This window comes from Aegilops tauschii, chromosome 5, assembly GCF_002575655.3.
Source record: "Aegilops tauschii subsp. strangulata cultivar AL8/78 chromosome 5, Aet v6.0, whole genome shotgun sequence".
NCBI lineage: Eukaryota > Viridiplantae > Streptophyta > Magnoliopsida > Poales > Poaceae > Aegilops > Aegilops tauschii.
Genome location: NC_053039.3, coordinates 320,824,153 through 320,831,552, shown reverse-complemented (window position 1 = coordinate 320,831,552; position 7,400 = coordinate 320,824,153).

The window sequence follows — 7,400 nt, the reverse complement described above, 5'->3', positions numbered from 1 at the left end:
GTAGTTTACCTCAGACCTTCGGGTCCATAGTTAGTAGCTAGATGGCTTCTTCTCTCTTTTTGGATCTCAATACAATGTTCTCCCCCTCTCTCGTGGAGATCTATTCGATGTAATCTTCTTTTGCGGTGTGTTTGTTGAGACCGATGAATTGTGGGTTTATGATCAAGTTTATCTATGAACAATATTTGAATCTTCTGAATTCTTTTATGTATGATTGGTTATCTTTGCAAGTCTCTTCGAATTATCAGTTTGGTTTGGCCTACTAGATTGATCTTTCTTGCAATGGGAGAAGTGCTTAGCTTTGGGTTCAATCTTGCGGTGTCCTTTCCCAGTGACAGTAGGGGCAGCAAGGCACATATTTTATTGTTGCCATCGAGGATAACAAGATGGTTTTTTTTATCATATTGCATGAATTTATCCCTCTACATCATGTCATCTTGCTTAAGGCGTTACTCTGTTCTTATGAACTTAATACTCTAGATGCATGCTGGATAACGGTCGATGTGTGGAGTAATAGTAGTAGATGCAGGCAGGAGTCGGTCTACTTGTGTCGGACGTGATGCCTATATACATGATCATACCTAGATATTCTCATAACTATGCTCAATTATGTCAATTGCTCAACAGTAATTTGTTCACCCACCGTAAAATACTTATGCTCTTGAGAGAAGCCACTAGTGAAACCTATGGCCCCCGGGTCTATCTTCATCATATTAATCTTCCAACACTTAGTTATTTCCGTTGCTTTTTACTTTGCTTTTATTTTACTTTGCATCTTTATCATAAAAATACCAAAAATATTATCCTATCATATCTATCAGATCTCACTCTCGTAAGTGACCGTGTAGGGATTGACAACCCCTTATCGCGTTGGTTGCGAGGATTTATTTGTTTGTGTAGGTGCGAGGGACTCGCGCATAGCCTCCTACTGGATTGATACCTTGGTTCTCAAAAACTGAGGGAAATACTTACGCTACGTTGCTGCATCACCCTTTCCTCTTCAAGCGAAAACCAACGCAGTGCTCAAGAGGTAGCAAGAAGGATTTCTGGCGCCGTTGCCGGGGAGGTCTACGCAAAAGTCAACATACCAAGTACCCATCACAAACCCTTATCTCCCGCATTACATTATTTGCCACTTGCCTCTCGTTTTCCTCTCCCCCACTTCACCCTTGCCGTTTTATTCTCCCTCTCTTTTTCGTTCGCCTCTTTTTTGCTTGCTTCTTGTTTGCTCGTGTGTTGGATTGCGTGTTTGTCATGATGGCTCAAGATAATACCAAATTATGTGACTTTACCAATACCAACAATAATGATTTCCTTAGCACTCCAATTTCTCCTCTTACCGATACGGAATCTTGTGAAATCAATGCTGCTTTGTTGAATCTTGTCATGAAAGATCAATTCGCCGGCCTTCCTAGTGAAGATGCCGCTACTCATCTAAATAGCTTCGTTGATTTGTGTGATATGCAAAAGAAGAAAGATGTTGGCAATGATATTGTTAAATTGAAGCTATTTCCTTTTTCTCTTAGAGATCGTGCTAAAGCTTGGTTTTCGTCTTTGCCTAAAAATAGTATTGATTCTTGGAATAAGTGCAAAGATGCTTTTATCTCTAAGTATTTTCCTCCCGCTAAGATTATCTCTCTTAGAAACGATATTATGAACTTTAAACAACTTGATCATGAACATGTTGCACAAGCTTGGGAGAGGATGAAATTAATGATACATAATTGCCCTACGCATGGTTTAAATTTGTGGATGATTATACAAAAATTTTATGCCGGATTGAATTTTGCTTCTAGAAATCTTTTAGATTCGGCCGCGGGAGGCACTTTTATGGAAATCACTTTAGGAGAAGCTACTATAATCCTAGATAATATTATGGTTAATTATTCTCAATGGCACACTGAAAGATCTACTAATAAAAAAGTGCATGCGATAGAAGAAATTAATGTTTTGAGTGGAAAGATGGATGAACTTATGAAAATATTTGTTAGTAAAAGTGTTTCTTCTGATCCTAATGATATGCCCTTGTCTACTTTGATTGAGAATAATAACGAATCTATGGATGTGAATTTTGTTGGTAGGAATAATTTTGGTAACAACGCGTATAGTGGAAACTTTAATCCTAGGCCTTATCCTAGTAGTTCCTCTAATAATTATGGTAATTCCTACAACAATTCTTATGGAAACTTTAATAATATGCCCTCTGAATTTGAGACTAGTGTTAAGGAATTTATGAATTCGCAAAAGAATTTCAATGCTTTGCTTGAAGAAAAATTCCTTAAAGTTGATGAATTGGCTAGGAACGTTGATAGAATTTCTCTTGATGTTGATTCTTTGAAACTTAGATCTATTCCACCTAAGCATGATATCAATGAGTCTCTCAAAGCCATGAGAATTTCCATTGATGAGTGCAAAGAAAGAACCGCTAGGATGTGTGCTAAGAAAGATTGCTTTATAAAAGCGTGTTCTTCAATTTTTTATGAAAATAAAGATGAAGGTCTAAAAGTTATTGATGTGTCCCCTATTAAATCTTTGTTTTGCAATATGAATCTTGATAATGATGGGACTGAATATGATCCACCTTTACCTAGAAGGCGTTCCAAAAATTCAGAGTTTTTATATCTTGATGCTAGAATTGACAAAAGTGGGATTGAAGAGAACAAAACCCTAGATATTAATAAACCCACTATTTTGGATTTCAAGGAATTTAATTATGATAATTGCTCTTTGATAGATTGTATTTCCTTGTTGCAATCCGTGCTAAATTCTCCTCATGCTCATAGTCAAAATAAAGCTTTTACCAAACATATCGTTGATGCTTTGATGCAATCTTATGAAGAAAAACTTGAGTTGGAAGTTTCTATCCCTAGAAAACTTTATGATGAGTGGGAACCTACTATTAAAATTAAAATTAAAGATCATGAATGCTATGCTTTGTGTGACTTGGGTGCTAGTGTTTCCACGATTCCAAAAACTTTGTGCGATTTGCTAGGTTTCCGTGATTTTGATGATTGCTCTTTAAACTTGCACCTTGCGGACTCCACCATTAAGAAACCTATGGGAAGAATTAATGATGTTCTTATTGTTGCAAATAGGAACTATGTGCCCGTAGATTTTATCGTTCTTGATATAGATTGCAAGCCTACATGTCCTATTATTCTTGGTAGACCTTTCCTTAGAACAATTGGTGCGATTATTGATATGAAGGAAGGGAATATTAGATACCAATTTCCATTAAAGAAAGGCATGGAACACTTCCCTAGGAAGAAAATAAAATTACCATATGAATCCATCATGAGAGCCACCTATGGATTGCCTACCAAAGATGGCAATACCTAGATCTATCCTTGCTTTTATGCCTAGCTAGGGGCGTTAAACGATAGCGCTTGTTGGGAGGCAACCCAATTTTATTTTTAGTTTTTGCTTTTTGCTTCTGTTTAGGAATAAATATTTGATCTAGCCTCTGGTTAGATGTGTTTTTATGTTTTAATTAGTGTTTTTGCCAAGTTAAACCTATAGGATCTTCTTGGATGATAGTTATTTGATCTTGCAGAAAATTCTAGAAACTTTCTGTTCACGAAAACAATTGTTAAAAATCACCAGAACGTGATAAAATATTGATTCCAATTGCTGCTGATCAATAAACAAATTTTCTAGGTCTTCCTATTTGGCTAATGTTTTGGAGTTCCAGAAGTTTGCGTTAGTTACATATTACTACAGACTGTTCTGTTTTTGACAGATTCTGTTTTTCGTGTGTTGTTTGCTTATTTTGATGATTCTATGGCTAGTAAAAGAGTTTATAAACCATAGAGAAGTTGGAATACAGTAGGTTTAACACCAATATAAATAAAGAATGAGTTCATTACAGTACCTTGAAGTGGTCTTTTGTTTTCTTTCGCTAACGAAGCTCACGAGATTTTCTGCTAAGTTTTGTGTTGTGAAGTTTTCAAGTTTTGGGTGAAAGATTTGATGGATTATGGAACAAGGAGTGGCAAGAGCCTAAGCTTGGGGATTCCCATGGCACCCCAAGATAATCTAAGGACACCAAAAAGCCAAAGCTTGGGGATGCCCCGGAAGGCATCCCCTCTTTCGTCTACTTCCATCGGTAACTTTACTTGGAGCTATATTTTTATTCACCACATGATATGTGTTTTGCTTGGAGCGTCTTGCATGATTTGAGTCTTTGCTTTTTAGTTTACCACAATAATCCTTGCTGTACACACCTTTTGAGAGAGGCACACATGATTCAGAAATTATTAGAATACTCTATGTGCTTCACTTATATCTTTTGAGTTATATAGTTTTTGCTCTAGTACTTCAGTTATATCTTTTAGAGCACGGTGGTGGATTTGTTTTATAGAAACTATTGATCTCTCATGCTTCACTTAGATTATTTTGAGAGTCTTAAATAACATGGTAATTTGCTTAAATAGTCCTAATATGCTAGGTATTCAAGAATAGTAAAAACTTTCTTATGAGTGTGTTGAATACTAAGAGAAGTTTGATGCTTGATGATTGTTTTGAGACATGGAGGTAGTGATATTAAAGTCGTGCTAGTTGAGTAGTTGTGAATTTGAGAAATACTTGTGTTGAACTTTGCAAGTCCCGTAGCATGCACGTATGGTAAACGTTATGTAACAAATTTGAAACATGAGGTGTTCTTTGATTGTCCTCCTTATGAGTGGCGGTCGGGGACGAGCGATGGTCTTTTCCTACCAATCTATCCCCCTAGGAGCATGCGCGTAGTGCTTGGTTTTTGATGACTTGTAGATTTTTGCAATAAGTATGTGAGTTTTTTTATGACTAATGTTGAGTCCACAGATTATACGCACTCTCACCTTTCCACCATTGCTAGCCTCTTCGGTACCGTGCATTGCCCTTTCTCACATTAAGAGTTGGCGCAAACTTCGCCGGTGCATCCAAACCCCGTGATATGATACGCTCTTTCACACATAAACCTCTTATATCTTCCTCAAAACAGCCACCATACCTACCTATTATGGCATTTCCATAGCCATTCCGAGATATATTGCCATGCAACTTTCCACCATTCTGTTTATCATGACACGTTCATCATTGTCATATTGCTTTGCATGATCATGTAGTTGACATAGTATTTGTGGCAAAGCCACCGTTCATAATTCTTTCATACATGCCACTCTTGGTTCATTGCATATCCCGGTACATCGCCGGAGGCATTCATATAGAGTCATACTTTGTTCTAGTATTGAGTTGTAATCATTGAGTTGTAAATAAATAGAAGTGTGATGATCATCATTTTCTAGAGCATTGTCCCAAGTGAGGAATAAAAAAAGAGAGAAAGTCCATAAAAAAAGAGAAGGCCCAAAAAATGAGAGAAAAAGAGAGAAGGGACAATCTTACTATCCTTTACCACACTTGTGCTTCAAAGTAGCACCATAATCTTCATGATAGAGAGTCTCTTGTTTTGTCATTTTTCATATACTAGTGGGAATTTTTCATTATAGAACTTGGCTTGTATATTCCAACAATGGGCCTCCTCAAGTGCCCTAGGTCTTCGTGAGCAAGCAAGTTGGATGCACACCCAATTAGTTTCTTTTGTTGAGCTTTCATATATTTATAGCTCTAGTGCATCCGTTGCATGGCAATCCCTACTCCTTCCATTAACATCAATCGATGGGCATCTCCATAGCTCATTGATTAGCCTCGTTGATGTGAGACTTTCTCCTTTTTTGTCTTCTCCACATAACCCCCATCATCATATTCTATTCCACCCATAGTGCTATGTCCATGGCTCACGCTCATGTATTGAGTGAAGGTTGAAAAAGTTTGAGATTACTAAAGTATGAAACAATTGCTTGGCTTGTCATCGGGGTTGTGCATGATGAGAGCATTCTTGTGTGACGAAGATGGAGCATGACTAAACTATATGATTTTGTAGGGATGAACTTTCTTTGGCCATGTTATTTTGAGAAGACATAATTGCTTAGTTAGTATGCTTGAAGTATTATTATTTTTATGTCAATATGAACTTTTATCTTGAATCTTTCAGATCTGAATATTCATACCACAATTAAGAAGAATTACATTGAAATTATTCCAAGTAGCATTCCGCATCAAAAATTCTGTTTTTATCATTTACCTACTCGAGGACGAGCAGGAATTAAGCTTGGGGATGCTTGATACGTCTCCAACGTATCTATAATTTTTGATTGCTCCATGCTATATTATCTTCTGTTTTGGACATTATTGGGCTTTATTATACACTTTTATATTATTTTTGGGACTAACCTATTAACCGGAGGCCCAACCCAGAATTGCTGTTTTTGCCTATTTCAGAGTTTCGCAGAAAAAGATTATCAAACGGAGTCCAAACGGAATGAAACCTTCGGGAACGTGATTTTCAGAACGAACATGATCCAGGAGACTTGGACCGTACGTCAAGGAAGCTTCCAGGAAGCCACCAGGTAGGGGGGCGCGCCTACCCCCCTGGGCGCGCCCTCCACCCTCGTGGGCCCCATGTTGCTCCACCGACGTACTCCTTCATCCTATATATACCTACGTACCCCCAAACGATCAGACACGGAGCCGAAAACCTAATTCCACCGCCGCAACCTTCTGTACCCACGAGATCCCATCTTGGGGCCTGTTCCGGAGCTCCGCCGGAGGGGGCATCCATCACGGAGGGCTTCTACATCAACACCATAGCCTCTCCGATGAAGTGTGAGTAGTTTACCTCAGACCTTCGGGTCCATAGTTAGTAGCTAGATGGTTTCTTCTCTCTTTTTGGATCTCAATACAATGTTCTCCCCCTCTCTCGTGGAGATCTATTTGATGTAATCTTCTTTTGCGATGTGTTTGTTGAGACCGATGAATTGTGGGTTTATGATCAAGTTTATCTATGAACAATATTTGAATCTTCTGAATTCTTTTATGTATGATTGGTTATCTTTGCAAGTCTCTTCGAATTATCAGTTTGGTTTGGCCTACTAGATTGATCTTTCTTGCAATGGGAGAAGTGCTTAGCTTTGGGTTCAATCTTGTGGTGTCCTTTCCCAGTGACAGTAGGGGCAGCAAGGCACGTATTGTATTGTTGCCATCGAGGATAACAAGATGGGTTTTTTTAATCATATTGCATGAATTTATCCCTCTACATCATTTCATCTTGCTTAAGGCGTTACTCTGTTCTTATGAACTTAATACTCTAGATGCATGCTGGATAGCGGTCGATGTGTGGAGTAATAGTAGTAGATGCAGGCAGGAGTCAGTCTACTTGTCTTGGACGTGATGCCTATATACATGATCATACCTAGATATTCTCATAACTATGCTCAATTCTGTCAATTGCTCAACAGTAATTTGTTCACCCACCGTAAAATACTTATGCTCTTGAGAGAAGCCACTAGTGAAACCTATGGCCC